The following is a 16,278-nucleotide window of genomic DNA, read 5'->3' on the forward strand; positions in this document are numbered from 1 at the left end:
CTGGCCTACGTGGGACATCCAGATGTTATACATCATCCCTGGCTAATGAAAACCTAATTATCCCCCCATTTGGATGCAGAGAGAACTAATTCAATAGAAAGGCATCTGCTTTTAACACAAGCCCTCCCTGCAGGAGAGATGCCTGTGAGATCAGAGGCATTGCTGCACACAGACAGCTCAAAACTGTTTTCAGGCTAGCAACATAATGGGGGAGATGGAACCCCTGCCCCCAACCCAGTTGGCAAGGCACTGGCCACCAGAAAATGATTTAAAACACACACAGACACACACACACCAAAGCCATAGGTGTGACCTCTTCCAAGAGCAAACCTCAGATCCACCCAGGGAAATCTTGTTTAAAAACAGCAAAAATTCACTTGCCAATTTAAGGAGTACTATCTGGTGAGAGACCACCAAAGAATGCCAGGCTAAATTTCAGAAAGAAAGCAATGGCAAACCACATCTGAATGCTCCTTGCCTAAGGAAACTCTATGAAATTCTTAGGGTCACCATAAGTTGACAGGCACATTTCATAGGGTTTTCATAGGCAAGTGTATTCATGGTTGGTTTACAATTGCTTCCCTCTTAAATTTAGCCTACAGCAACGGAGAGGGGTGTGGATTCAGGAGTGTGTCCTCCATAGACACACATATACTCCTGGGCTTTCCTGGCTGTGGTAGCAGCACTCTTTGCATTGCTGGACAGATTCACTTCAGAATGATTTGCCAGACATTGATTCAATCTGGATGAACCTGCTTTGACTCCCATTGTGGAGAAAGGCGCTATGTAAAGCCTATGGCGCTATATAAATAATAATAATAATAATAATCATCATCATCATCATCATCATCATCCTGGAAAAAAAGAAATAAACTAAACAAATTTATTTATTTATATGCCACTGTTCTCGCAGAATGAGACTCAGGGCAGCTCACAGAAGGAAATCAATTATAATCTACTAATGCCATTTTAAAAAACAATGAAAATAATCACAATTAAAACTATATAAAATTATTTTAAAAAATTAAAAGTAAAAATAAATAAATAAGTACAATGCACATCTCAATAAAAAAAAGCCTGCCTGACACAGTTACATATCAAAGGTCTGCTTAAACCAAAAGGTTTTTGCCTGCCAATGAAAGGAGAGCAGAGAAGGGACTAGCCTTTCCTCCAGAGGCAATTCATGGGTTCACCATAAGGCAACAGGCAAATTTCACAGGGTTTCATCCTAAATCTCTCCAAATCAACTCAATTTAGTTTGGTTTTTTTTCCTGAATCCACCCCTCCCTAAATGTTGTATGGAATTCTCATTCATCTTAAAAAGACAAAAAAATACAGCAGACATTCTCCCTAATTCACAAACTGCCCTCCAAAGTGCTACAGGACCTAACAGTTTCTTTATACACAGAGATAGTAAGAAAGAGAGACAGCAAGAGAGAACTGATTTCCTGAGCGCACATCATTATGTAGCCAGAAAAGGTGATCAACACACTTGGGAGAACCTAAAAGTTTACAGAGTTGGTTAAAAGTATGAAAAACCCAAAGTGGAGAGAGAAACCCCAAGCAGCTCAGCAACCAGTGTGTGTGCGCTCAGGGGACCCAGAATGCTAACAAAAGTATGACCAGTCCTGTTCATTTTGGAATGTGTCCTGGGGAAAATCCATGATCATCTCTTTTCTAAATACCAGCTGCTGGGCAACAGAAGCAGAAGTGGACTGTTGCCACAAAATCCTGGTGGAGGGGGTTCCCATATGCATCTGGTTGGCTACTGGGGAAGGCAGAAATGCTGGACTAGATCTGAAATTGGAACCTTTAAAAAAAAACCTCTACCATCCAGAACCTTCCCCCCACGAGAACAGCCATGCTGACTAGGGAATTCTGGGAGTCACGATATACAAACTAACACTTCCATCCCGTGGCCTAGATAGGCCATTAGTCTGACCCAAGAGAGCCATTTTGATGTGTGATAATCTTACAAACCACTGACACAATCACTCCCAAGTGCCCAGTCAAGTACTGTGAAGCTCATAATTCCTGATGAATTACAGAAGATCTATGAGCAATGAAACAATCCAGACAATAGCTAGAGTGCAGGCAGCATAGGCCATGGAGGGAGCGCGATAAAAGGTAGTGCAGACTCTTTGTTCTGACTGCAATACAGCAGGATGGGAGTAGAGGGCCCTGCGTTACAGAGACTGCCCACCTGCCAACAAGACTGCTTTCAAAGAGTGATCTTGGGGGCTTTTCCTGTGAAGCGCCACAGGATTCTATCTATGCTCTTCAGTATGAAATCACTGGGTGAGTTCATTAGGACTTTGGGGGCTAGGTATCATCTGTACACTGAAGTCGCTCAGCTCTACTTCTCCTTGTCAATGGAGTCAGCTGGGAGGGACTGTTCACATGTCCACTGTAATGGGCTGTATGAAGGCCAGTAATCTCTCAGTAAGATGAAGCCTCTGTCAACTGTTGACTCTTGGACCTGGGAATTGGGTAAGTGACCTGCCTGGGATGTGGTTGCACTTCATCCTTGAAGGGATGCATTTGAGCACTTCATCTTTGTCACTAGAGTCCCAGGTGGACTCCATGGCTCAAAGTACTTGGGGACAGCTTTGACTTGTTCCACCGACCCATTGTAACCGTTCCTGGACAGGGATAACTATGTACAGTAGTTAATGTACTCTTGGATTTGCAGTTAGATAAATGCAGTGCATTCTATGGGGGACTGCTCTTGAAAATGACTTGGAACTCTGTAGCCAGTGGTATGATACACAGCAGTTAGACTGAAGACAGGAACACCTAGAAATCATGTGATAATAGTTTTAAAGGAACTGCACTGGCTGTCAATTCTCTTCCGGTCTGAGTTGTAAGGTGCTGGTGACAACAGTTAAAGTCTCAAATGGTTTGGGACCTCGTACGTGAAGTAGCACCTCTCTCTACTTATTTCTGTCTGAAAATTTAGTCTTCCTGCAGAGGTCCTTCTCTGTGTTCCACCAGTGGAAACAATACATTGTGTGAGGATGTGGGAGAGGCTCCCATTTTACTATGGAATGCTCTCCTCTTAGAGATACTGACTGGTTTCATTACAATTTCTAGTAGAATCGTGTTGTTGTTTTTTAAATCAGAGCCTTTGGGGTAATAATTTTGCTCAAATCTATACAATTTAAAATCTGTTTTAAATGTCTGAAATTGTTTAATTTGATTAAGACATTTGACATTTTTCCTTACTGTTTCAAATTGTAAATTATTTGCATGTCACCCTGCGATCTTGTGATAAGAGGATAGGAATCAATCAATCAATATCAATCAAACAAGCAGAAAAGTTCCTTTGGGTCCTTGACCAATATTCTGGACTGGAGATGAATCTCTTTCTAATTATCAACCAAACTGGACCAGAAACTTAGCCATCCCACCCTTTTACCAGATGCATACAAGTGAGCTCCCCTTTGCGCCAGTAACAGAGACATCTGATATGAGCTCCAAACTTACGATTACTGACCACTGTCTAGAGGCAAGCATTAAGAGACAGCTTTGAAAATTATAATTGATCAACTATCTAAGCCTGATGCAATTTTAACTATCTAAACCTGATGCAGGATCTGAGACGCTATAGGATAATGTATTTTAACTGTGTTGTAATGTTAACAAAAAGAAGATGTAATATAATATTCATGAAATCAGAAACAAACAAAAAAAGGAGTCTCTTTCAAGTCCAACGCAATCTCAAATTGAAATCAGTGTATGGTAATACGTATCTTTCATAGCTTCTCCTCCCCACAGCAGCAGATTCATTTCCCCTTCTCTCCCAGGAAAGACTTATAAAGATGCTTTTAAAGTAGCTAATTACTGAAACAGTTAATCAAAAGAGCCCCAGGAGCCATACAGTGGAACACTGAGAAGCAGAAAATTGGAACAGCTTACTTATACACGGCATTTTGCTCTCCGTATGAAAGAAACATTACTACAAGGGGGTTATAAGGTTTGTCCTGGGATTCTGGTTTTGCACAATGGCCCACTCTCATAGTAGGTACAGACGCTGTTTCCTTTGAGCAAATATACCCTTGAGAGGTTCAGGCTTAGAGTACTTGGTCAGCTTTACCAAATTCTGTGCCTCCAGACGTTCTCGCATCCTTCTTCCAAGAAACACAGGACGGAGTGTATGTTTCCTCTCTTCTTTTATGCTTACAAACACTTTATGGAATAAGTTAGACTCTGCTAGGCTGAGAGACAGTGACTCTCAGTCAACCATTAAGCTTTCTAGCTGAACAGGAATGTAAATGAAGCTCTCCTCTTATGATAAACTGATGGCAGTCTCCCTCACCACTGAAAATATCCTTAGTTAATAATAATAATAATAATAATAATAAAAACTTTATTTATATACTGCTTTTCCAGCAGATCAAAGCAGTGTACAGAATCAGTCGATATACACATATAACATCAATTACAATCTCAGATACACTCCAATAAAAATAAAACCTATAGAAACAACGTATAAAAACAATCTTAAAATATCTCAATCGCAGGTTAAACGTCTTGAAGTAAGCTTATGTTAGGGAATATCTTTCTCTATAACGAGTCAGTAGAGTATGCTAGCCCGAAGAGATGAGTTTGCAGTGCCTTTTTAAAGACGGTCAAGGTAGGACTTAATCGGATCTCTTCAGGGAGTTTATTCCAATACATCAGAGCTATCGATGTAAATGCTCTCTAATAGCAAACTGCCATTTCAATACAAACTGGACACAATTTAGCCAAAGTTGACCACTCATCCACCTGCTTCAGTGGGAGAGCTTTAAGCAACTGCATACTGTTTCCACTGAAATCAAAGGGACTCAAAGTTATGGTCCTATGCATATCTTGTTGCAGTGTGCCTTCAAGTTTCTGACTTATTCATACATTTGAGTGTAAAGCTCTTACTATCACAAAGCCAGAACAGGCAGCTGTGGGATTCCAGGGGGTCACTTTAGAAACCTTGGAGGTCTCTACTGCTCTGTTTGGGGGGGGGGATTTTGCCTTCAAATCCCCCCCCCCCAAATGCTCTAGGGGATGTGGGGGTCCAGGACCTCTGTGATGCCTGGGGGGGGGGGCACATGCAGCCCATGGACTGCACTTTGCCCACCCTTAAACTAAGCCTTAGGAGTGGTATGGTATTGGGGAAAGGGGTGAGAGCATCTGAGGAAGCCCAAAGGGCTGAACTGGGACTCCCAGGAGTGCCACACTTGACCCAAGGGCCTGAGGTTCTCTATCTCTGTTCTAGAAGACCCTGTAACTGAAGGAATGTTTATAGTCTGTGTTTCTTTCTCTTTAGCATCACTGTCACATAATTTTCCTCCCCTCCTGCACCCCAACAATCTGGGATGAAAGCCTTCGACTTCACAATCTGGGATGACATTTCATGCATTTGCTGAAGAGGACTCTCTTCCACAAAAAGCTTTTGCCATCATCAGCATTTTAAGACACAACACTTTGTGTTCTGCTTGCTACAACAGATTACTGTGGCCACCATGCTGGGAAATGGAAAATAAGATGCCCTCTCTAGGAAAGAAAAGAATGATTCTCCTCGGGGTTGAAATAATGCAGAGAAACTGAAACATGTAACAGAAACTGAAACATGTATTCAGTATGGCACTGTATTTTTCACCATCCGCAGTGGAAAATCAAATTTCCTCTTACATTATTGATTATAAAGGAGTATGGCATAAGAGTCTGACTTCACTGTTTTTTCATTATAATCCAAATCTGCAGCTATTCTGTAGGTTTTAAGGTAAATGCTTATTGTTATCATTGTTTATATTTTCACCCCACTCAACTTCCGGAGAACTCCAAGTAAGTGACTCTACTCCTATGTCATTCTCACATGTGATTCCGTCCTCATTCTAACGTCACAACAGTCCTGTGAGGTAGCTGAGTCGTCTCACAAAGCTGTCATCCAGTTCAATGGAGTCTGTTCAAGAGAACTTGATATATTTGATGTAAGTTACAATGAAGGAGGGATTCATTTTTATTTTCATAATGTAACATATACCCCTCTTTCTCCCTACACTCAGACTACAGATATATATAAGGCAGGACACTTCTGAATCAGTGTCCCTCTCTTTGAGCATTTCCAAACAGAGGGCTCCTCAGACTAGTAAACAGCATGCATTATATAGCCATTCTGCTTTCTTAACAGATTTTCTGCAATAAGAAAAAAAACTATGGAAGAAGTGTGGGGGGAGCTGGGGGGGGCACAACACCATTTTGAAGCCTTAGCAAAATTCAGTTCATGTGGCAAGGTGACAGTGATTGAAAACCTCATCTGAAACTGCTGTCTCTCTCTCACACGCAAACACAATCTGTATGTGTGTGTGGCACACATGTACATGCATGCACACACACATATAAAGAGAGAGTCAATACTGGGTTATGTCATATAAACAGTAAACCGAACAGAATGCCGTTTGACTGCTTCTTCTTGGAAACTATAATCTTTCAGACAGACCCTGATGGGTATAAAATAATGATGGCTGCCTACCTGCCCTCTACAAGAATGTGTGTATTAAATAAGGGATACTGTTTGCGTAAGCCAAAACTCTTGCTGAACAGTTGCCATGTCCACACTTTTTCTACGTGAACCCAGCAGGCATCTCTCTCTCTCTTTCTATCGTGTCTCTTTGGCAACATTAGTCCTTAAAAAAATCAAAAACAAAACTGCACATATCTATTGAAAGCTTAGTGTCGTCTGCAGAATAATATCAGAAGAAGCCTGGGATAAACCAGCCCAATGGGATCCGACATCAATCTGAGCAGGAGAGAGGATGTCTGCTTTGGTTAGGGCTCACTACTCCCTAGACTAGAGGTAGAAAACCTCTGTCCAGCTGTTGCTGGACTCAAACTCCTCTATGCCCAGGTCAGCAGAGCCAAGGATGGATGTTATATGGTGCAGTCCAACAAATTTGGAGGGATACAAGTTGTCCAGTTCTGCCTGACAGTTTGCAGTTTGTAAGTGTGCAGAGCATGGAAAAGTTACCCTGTTAGAAAACGACTGCTGGAATTCCCCAGTCACCATGTCCACACATTTTCAAGCTCGGATTATTTGACCCTAAACTGATTCCGGGGGCTTTCTTCTGCAGGATCTCTACTGAAGATGATGGCTACCATTTAAATTTTCTATATAGCATAACATAGACTTTGTTTCACGCAGGGAAAACCCAATTTTCTCCCTGTGACACATGCCATCTTCCAGGGGAAAAAACAGATCATTCTTTTCATTGGAACAAGAGGTGTAAGAGATGGCGCAGAGGGAAGGAGAACTGGGCAAGGGGGAGGTTCTGTTTGTGAGCTCACAACCCTGGGTTAGCATGTTAAGACTCTGCCCTGAGCACAGAGGATTTCCATGGCCTCTCCTGGGCTTTTCCAAAGCTTCAATATCCTCCGGAAGCCTTCTGCTCTGGCCAGGATCAAGTCAAGCCTACAGCAGTGGCTCCCAGGGCGGCAGGCAGCAGTGGCTTTGGAGATACTTAGCTGCTTGCATATTACTCGGAGCATCTTTGAGGGATTACAACACTGAGAGGAAGGGGTGAGGAGGGAGATAAAGAAAAAAGCTCAACATATTTATACTAAATGCTCCCGAGCCCATGTAAACCGTATGCACACACGCTCCAGACGAGAGTAGGTGGCCTGGCACAGAGATGGATCAGAATTGGGACTGATGCCAGGGTTCTTTCTTGCTCTGCTCCAATTTAGGAAGCAGTGTTGTGTCTATTCAAAGCCTTGCCTAGAGATGGCAGTGATCCTTCATGTTGCACCCATACCCAGTTAGCAGACGGAGCTTCCCTTTAAGAGCACAGAGTCAAGCGGCTCTGGTAAACATGCAAAAAGTATGCACGTATGCCCAGCAGAAACAGATCACCTTCCATCTCTCCTAAACCCAAACTTCTGTCTCTGGAAGGGGATAGAGACACTAATGTGGTTCCCTTCACTCCTCACCCTCATCCTCCAGAGATCCTGCCTCAAACATCCTTGGACTACGACTCTGGAGAACAGGGTTCAAATCCCCATTCAACCATGGAAACCCACTGGGTGGTCTTGGGCAAGTCATATGCTCTCAGCCTCAAATGAAGACAAAGGCAACCCTTCTATCAACAACAGTCAGTAAAACCCAACAACAGGATTGTGTTAGGTTGCTGTAAGTCAGAAACAACCTGAACGCACACAACAACAACAAATTTGTTCCTGCTTTTAGTCTGGACTTGACATTTGGAAGCAGACCCAGCTTTCAGAATCCAGATTTTTATTGTGTTGGGGGAGTGTGTGTATGGGGCGGGGGTACAACTCCACAACACATTGCAAACCTGGAAGGGGGATTTTGACCCTTCTTGCATCCCCTCCCACAGCTATGCCCTTCCTTGTCACTTGTTCTCCATCTATAGGAAAGATAGTACCACGGTGGCATAATCGCAGATTCATAATCCTTGGCATCTCCAGGTAGACTTGGAGAAAAACAAAGCCAAACCAAACCTCTGTGATGCTGCTGCCAGTTACAGGAATGCTACTGAGCAAGCCTGACCAAGGGTATGTCTCAGTGTAAGACAGCTTCCAGTGTTTCTCCATTTAGGAAGAGGGCTGTAGCTCTGTGTCGGTGCCCCTGTTTTGCATGCAAAACATTCCAGTTTCAATCCTCAGTATTTACAAGAAAGAATAGGGGGAAGGAAACCTGCCGGAAACTCTGTAAGCCCACTGACCATTAGTGCCGACCACGGGTGGGCAACCACACATTGGGTAGGGGCCAGGTTTGGCACCCACACAGCAGAGCTCACTTCTGCATCTTCATCTGAACATGCAGGTTAGAAATGACAGGCAAAATAATGCTATTAAGGTAATGGCTAGGTGTAGGCATTTAAATACCATACATCCAAACCACTTGGGGCTTTAAAGATAAAGGTAAGCACCTTAAAATGGACTCAGCAGTGAGTTGGAATTCTGGACTAGAAGGAAATTATTTGTTGACGGTCATTCAATTCTTTTTGCCTCTGTTTTTGTTGCCTTTCTCTTCCGTTCCCCTTCAGACGCTTGCTTTTCCAGACTCTTTCTGCCCTCTTTCTTAGCCAGCGAGCCACAGGGCTCCAGACTACTTAGCTTCCATAACTGCATTCTGCAAATATTTGCACTAAAGTAATTCCTCTGCAAAATAACACATTCCCCATATACTTTCATTTTATTCTCTGTTTTCTCTCTGTATGGCCACAGCAAGTATCCTAAAAGAGTGAACCAAAAGCTGGCATTACCTATTGGAAGAGAAATGAGTAAAAGGAAGCGGAAGAATGGAGAGGGAATTCCTTTCAAAAAGTGCCCCCCAACTATCATCCTTATTCATACTTTTTCTGAAAACAACGTCAAGGAAGGTTAATTATTCACTACGGTTAGCAGGTTAATGACCCAATAAGATTTTCCACACCCTTCACAGAACTAAAATAAATTGAGAAGTTATTACCCAGAAAGCAGAATGAAAACTTTTTCTATTGATGTTATGGGAATGCATGGGGCAGTCTGTTTGCACTCTCCTCTCTAACTTACCCACAAGCAACAAACTGCTAATGTGCCCACCCCCTCCATATTAACCTCTAAGAGAAAACAATAATCCTAAAAGGAGTTTCCCACTTAACCCTAATTCTGTAGACAAATGGCTCCATTCACTAAAAGACTGTCAGCTGGTAGATTTATTACTGAAATGATTTTAATGGGATATTGAACAAGTGCTTGTAACATAAAGCATCGTAATAACAGCACTTCCGGGAGAGGAGATGGAATCACTCTCTTTGGGCATGCAAGCCAGATTGTTAAATTTAATTTAAGGTTTATTAGATGTTCATTAATTTGCCTGTCACCAAACCACTCCTTCCAGAGAGACCTTGCCATTGTTTTGGATGAAAAATAAAATTAAATTCTGCTCTTGTTCAGTTAGGAACACAGACATAAACCCACCAATTTCACCGCATGAGGATCAGAAGAGAGAGGGCCACACTTCTTTAATAGTATTTAAGGACTGACAACTGGGTCCCAATCTTGCAAATGCTTCTTTTTGTTGCGGCACCAGAGCTGTTGGAGCCACAACAACCATTTCCAGAATTCCACAGCATGACACCATGGCAGTTAAAGTGTGGTCAACCTGGATTGTTTTTGCAGTGTGGACGTAGCCATAGAAAGGTGTCTTAGGGCCCGTACAGACAGGCCAAAATAAAGCTGCTTCGGGTCACTTTGGAGGTATGCTGTTTAAATGATGCATGCGTCCTAAGAGGCCGGAAGCTGTGCCAAAGCTGTGGTTGAGTCCTTTGGATGGCTGGAAGTTTTGATGGGTCATGTAAAAAATCACTCTGTTTTTCAAAACTTTTTTGGAAGGTCTGAGATTTTTAGGGATGTTCTAGAGACTGCAAGAAGGGGGATGTACTTTCCTCATCTGGTCTGCACTGACTCTACTCTCCAGGGTGTTCAGACAGAGATATTTCCCAGCCTTTCCTGGAGACTCTGTGGATTGAACCAGGGAATGCTGGCATACAAAGCAGAGGCAGTTCTACCACTGAGCCCATCTGGTTGGATCCTTGTGGAAAAAGGACTAAAAAAGGGATTTCCAGGTCCAATTAAGCATAATTAAAGCAAGGTCTTCCTGAACTCTGATGTATTCCTGTATCTCCTTTTCTGCTCTTCATGCCAAGTTTAGTACTGAACAACACAAGCCAAGGAGGAAGAAAATGCAATAGGACAGACCCTCTGGACCTGACATTCAAGAGGCATGCAGATGTGGGGGAGGATGCGGGAGAATGAGGAGAAATTTGAGCTGGATGTTTTCTCTGTCATTCTGAATACCACCAGAAATGTACCATTTCCGAAGGAAGGACACACTAGAATGGATCTGCAGAAAGCCATTACATCAAGAGCTGGTAGCAAGATCCTTTATGACAGAAATGTCTCCTGTCCCCAGATGTGCGTGTTTAGTCATCTGTAGGCTTTAATGAGGCAGTTTTCAGTCTTTGGGGGAGTAGATTATCTGCCGCTTAGAATCATACACTTTTAGAACTGGATTGTTATCTTCAGGTCATCTAGTTCAACCTTTTGCTCAATGGGAAAGTCTCTAGCTACTGCATCTCTGACAGCTGGCCTACAACCATCTTAAATATGTCTGGCAAAGGAGAGCCCATCACTTCCCGAGACAATCTGTTATCACTGTTGAAGAACTCCTACCATTACGATGTACAGTTGGTCCTTCTTATCCACAGATTGTCTTAGTGAAAGAGAGAGAGAGAGAATAGAAAGAGCCCCTCGGTCTATTACACCCAATAAAAATGCTAGACCTCTGCTTACAGAGGTGATCTGAAATCTGAGCTAGAAAATCAGTTAGTCTGACCTGACCAAAAGCAGCTTCCTATATTCCAACCACATTTTCATAGTCATGAATGCTAGACTCTTGAATTCCAAATTTCTCATGCCAACTATAGTAGACCCACTGAATCAATGGTACTTTGATTAATCTTGATTTACTATGTTCCCACTAATTAAATGGATCCACTCCAATTAAGGCTAACAACTGAATTTAGACAATAAATTACATTCTACAAGGGTAGTGTGTTCTACTTTACACAGAATGGTCCTTTAAAAAAACTACTGAAGGAAATTCTTGTGTTTCAAGGGCTATTCAGTCCAAGATTGATTTAATGGTGGCAACAACTATTACTATTTATTATTATTATTATTATTATTATTATTATTATTATTATTATGCATTTATAGCCTGCCTATTCCCCAACAATGGGAAACAGCAGCCAAAGAACCGCAAGAAGGGACCACAGCAGCTTTGAAATTGCCTATATGCAAAACCTGGAGAAATGTAGTATAGCGTGCCTGCGCTATATGCAGGTGTGCTATACATGGCTTTATCCTTATGCAGAAGGTTAAGCCACCAGAAATAAAATGGCGCTCACGCCCGTGGCGCACATCCCAAGTCAAACGTGGGAATGTTTCCCCCATTAAAACAAATGGGGTTTGAGAATACGTGTTTTTCCCCATACGCAGAGGAGGTCCGGAACGGATCCCCCACGTATGGGAAGGGCTCAATGCATATTTCTATTTAAATTGCTCTAATTTATTTTTAAAATGTGTACTGTACCTATAACTATAAATTATAGTGTAAGCAAATCTATGTCATCCTTTGTCCTCATTTTAGTGAAACATTTGGTTTTTGCTGGCCCTTGGCTATGCTTTTGTTGCTAATCTGCAAAATGCCCAGCACTGTATTTGCCTTCTGTTTAAAACACCTTAGGGCCTTACTAAGAGGATACTGATTCTGCATTTGTCAACCAATAAGCAGTGACCATATGCATCTCACTACTACTTGAGAAGCAAGAATATGGCAAATAAAAGAGTGCTTAAATGCACATACTCTGAAAGCGTGGGGCCTAGTTCTCACTGCACGATTAAGCAGAGTGAAGCAGCTACCTCTGGCAGGAATTGTTAGTTATTAATTTATTGTTGATAGATTTTCTACTGCTGGGGAGGGGGGAATGGCATATGAGATTTTCTGCCTCAGGCACCAAAATAAATGCATTGACTTTGGATGCTGTTCACCTTGACTTGGGCAGTGGGTTGCTCCTTTGCTTCAGGCAGCAATACATCTTGAGCCAGGTGTCAAACTGGTAATATTGCACTTCAGAGTACAGGTTGTTTTCCTTGCACACAGACACCTAACATGTGAGGAAGAGGAGTTATAGTCTAGCTTTCTTATCTTGATGCTCATTTTCTATCTGCGAGGATTGATTTATTTTTATAGTGTCACGTATTCAGTCATTTACCTCCTTTTCACCCCACCAAAATCTGGTGCAACACAGCCCAGGAACAGTTTTTATTTTATTGTCCTTTAATTTTGTAGCACATCACTAAAAACTAAGCCCAGGACTGCAACCTCATTAGTGCGCATGGCTTTAGCTAAGTCACATTTTTATCCTGGAAGTTGTGAGGTACTGGAAGAGCTTATGTGTTTGTGCTTCTCGGTGAAAAATTACATAGTGTTACTTGTATTTGACATTTTTTTGCAATGACTAGGTCACAACTAAATGCCCAAGATAACTTCATTCCTTTTCCAATGTCACTATTTTTTAGTTATTTTTATAGCTGCAGGAGTCTGTAGGCTCACGAGGATGTGGATGTTTTTGTTAAAACAGGCATCCAATGTAGTTACTCTTGAATAACAAGAAAGAGTTGTCCTTTGAAAAAAATGTAACTATAATGGTAAGTACTTTGGGGCTACAACTGTGACAACAACTCGAACTAACTATTTTTAAAGCAACATTGGAAGTTCTGTTTCCAAGCACATCTTTCATAGCAATGAAGGTCTGAGCATTTATATGGATGGATGGAAATAATTAGTAACTTTGCCAGCCTGAGGAAGGGTGCGTCTACACTGTAGAAATCATGCACCTTGACACCATTTTAACTGCAATGGCTCCATCCTAAAGAGTCCTGGGATTTGGAGTTTGGTGAGGGACCAGCACTCTTTGGCAGAGGCCTTGTAAAACTGCAAATTCCAATATTCCATAGGAGGGCAAAGTGGTGTCAAGCTGCATGATTTCTATAGTGTAGATGCACCCTTAGCTGGTCAGAGAGGTTATCCTGTAATAGGTCAGCTGTTTCTGCATTACAGAGGCCTGTGCTTTGGTAGCTCAGCAGAGGCTTCTGTTAGGAATTCTTCACTTTCAACCTGACTACACATATGCATGTTACACAGTCACTCCAGGACTAGCAGGTTCAAGATGGATGATGGGTCACCGTAGAAAGTGCTTGTGCGCTCATGCCAGCTTCTGTACTCAGCTAGCCACAGCAGCCTGAGCCATGCAGAAGCTCCTTTGATCTCTGATGCAATCGAGATTGACAGCTCTTCAGAGACAGCTTTCTTTTCTCTATATATTCCCAGTGGCCAAGAACATTTAGTCTGGCCGGGAAAGGGAAATTATATTACAGAATTATGGTCCATTTGCTGGGTCCCACTGGAAGTTCTACAATAATCACCAACCTCCTAACGCTATTAAGTCAGCGTCTGAATTTTATGATTTCAGTGCAGTTGTCTCTCCCCCCCCCCCCCCCAGCTTTTGGTACACCAGGCTCGAGAGACAAAAATACAGAATCCTCAAGAGCAGAGGTTGTATAAGGTTATAGGCGACGAGGGGAAATGTGTGGTCTGTAAGTGTGTGTGGTGTAGTGGTTAGAGTGATGGACTAGGACTTACAGGGCCTAGTTTCCAGGGAGTGATAGAACTCCCTGAAGGGCCTTGGGCCAGTCACATTCTCTGAGCCTGAGAGGACTTTTGTGATGGCATTTTTCCCAACAGCGTGAGCCCCATCCCCTAAACTAGAGCTGTTGTTGATATAGCTGACCATACCTAAACATAGTTTTCCAAGGGTGAAAACTGTCATGCATTTCTTTGTCACACAGAACATTTTAAGAGAAAAGAGAAGATGGGAAGGTGGAACAGCCAGGACAATGTAGATAGGAGCCCACAGGACATCTTGTTCAGGAACCACTCAATCCTGGAAGTGCCACTAAGAACACCTTGTTAACATTTTGCCAGTATACATCTAGAGCTGTCATTCTCCAGGGTTCAGTTTCCTGCTCAAGGTCTCTATAGAAGATCTCAAAGTGAATGGATGCTTCTTCTCCCCAGTGTACATCCATGTCAAGGCATATATAACAGGATACAAGACAGCACACAGCCTCCCGAGTCAAACCCTCCAAGAGCTGGTATCTTTGGAACCATAAATAATCTATTGTTATGTTTTCCATCTTGAACCAAGAGAACAAACACTGCCTCAGCTTTTTAGAACACTGCTGGAAATGGCGGCACAAATACATGAAATGAAATACAAAATTACAGGATTCAATAGGATATGGAAATCATCTAGTCTAACCTCAAGCAGAACCTTGAGCAATGTCAGCATGCGACTATGTGTAGTACAGTGCTTACATTACCAAGAGAGGAAAAGAAGGGGACCTGGCTCTTTTAATCTTTGTGATTTCTTCGTTAGCATCTGTTTTTAGAAGGCTACTGTGTGAGTCAAAATGGGAGAGAGTTAGAAGGTGGGGATGTCATTCATAACCACCAACTTCTTCTCTCCTAATCTGGAGAAGAGGAGCCATTGATCCTGGGCATGGGAATTGGGGTATTCCAAGCACAGAGTGTTCCAATTTTTGTCTGTAAAATGTCAGTGGATATGAAGCTTTATCTGATTCTTGAGCTTTGACAAGGAGTGGCCACATTCCCTTTAAAGTGTCAGCAGATGTGCAATGTGTACACATACACATACAAAATTAATTCCCCTGGCATAATTTATATGGGTGACTTCTCTCCATCACTGCCTTTTCTTTCTACTCACCATTTTTCAGTTCTTATGAAAATTCTCATGTCCCTACTGTGAATGCAGGTCCATCCGTTGCTTCTGTATCCTTCTTTGTTTTCTATAAGTCTTATCGTTGTACTTGCCCCTTTCAGAAGCTGCAAACATGCAAACAAACAAAGCTCAGTCTATTCAAGTCTCTTTATAAAGCATCTTTTCCCAAGCCTTTAATAATTGTGATCATGCTTCAGCAAATTCTTTCTTGTCACCTCCAGCAAACTAATAACAAATGTCTCGAGTTCTGGACAATGGCTAACATTTTCCTTCTTTTAAAACTCCATTGTTATTAGCCTGTCCATTAGCTTCCATTAGCCTCTAGCTTTCTTATTGCAGCAAGTAACTCAGACTTAGGAACAGACAGTCAAAAAGAGCCAGCTTCCTGGCAGACTGGGGCATGTGGCTTTCAAACAGCACCATGCTCCCAGTCTGCCGGGAAGCCACACGGCCAACCACATGTGTGGCAGATCCATGGCGTTTCAGCAGCGCATCATTTACACACGCTGTATTGAAAAAATACTAAAGAAATGTTATGGTGGCAGCAAGGTATCCTTTTGCGCTGGAAAAAGGCCGAGTTGGGGGCGTGATGTATGGTTGTCGCGGCCCCAATCTGGCGAGCAAAGGGGCAGCCAGAAGCTGCACCTTTGGGGTGGTCTGTTTTGCCCCTCAGTTGTGATTGTATTCCAAAGAAACTATGCTCACTAACCTTTCTAATATTGCAGAGGGCTGAATCCATGTTATGCTTGACACTTTACTACTTCATTACTGTGAGGAAAGATGCATAACATGCGTTCCTCAAGTTATGCACCTTTCCTCAGCTGTCAACTTTTCCCACATTGTCTACTTTTTAAAACATTGACTCGTCTTG

The 16,278-nt window shown here is 42.4% G+C and overlaps 1 protein-coding gene across 3 annotated transcripts in view; it reads right to left on the reverse strand.

Annotated features, from left to right (window-relative positions):
* LOC149281165 (nitric oxide synthase 1-like) overlaps window positions 1–16,278 on the reverse strand; it is a 127,945-nt gene that overhangs the window by 92,494 nt on the left and 19,173 nt on the right. For 2 of the 3 annotated variants that reach the window (XM_089499721.1, XM_089499728.1), the window contains exon 3: window positions 15,393–15,511. The exons of the other annotated variant lie outside the window; for it this stretch is intronic. The gene's annotated coding sequence lies outside the window, so the exon portion shown is untranslated. The remainder of the gene's footprint in view (window positions 1–15,392; window positions 15,512–16,278) is intronic. 3 annotated transcript variants of the gene reach the window in all.

Source organism: Sceloporus occidentalis, unplaced genomic scaffold, assembly GCF_023333645.1.
Source record: "Sceloporus occidentalis isolate IW3139 unplaced genomic scaffold, rSceOcc1.0.p SCAF_138, whole genome shotgun sequence".
In the NCBI taxonomy this organism is placed as follows: Eukaryota; Metazoa; Chordata; class Lepidosauria; order Squamata; family Phrynosomatidae; genus Sceloporus; species Sceloporus occidentalis.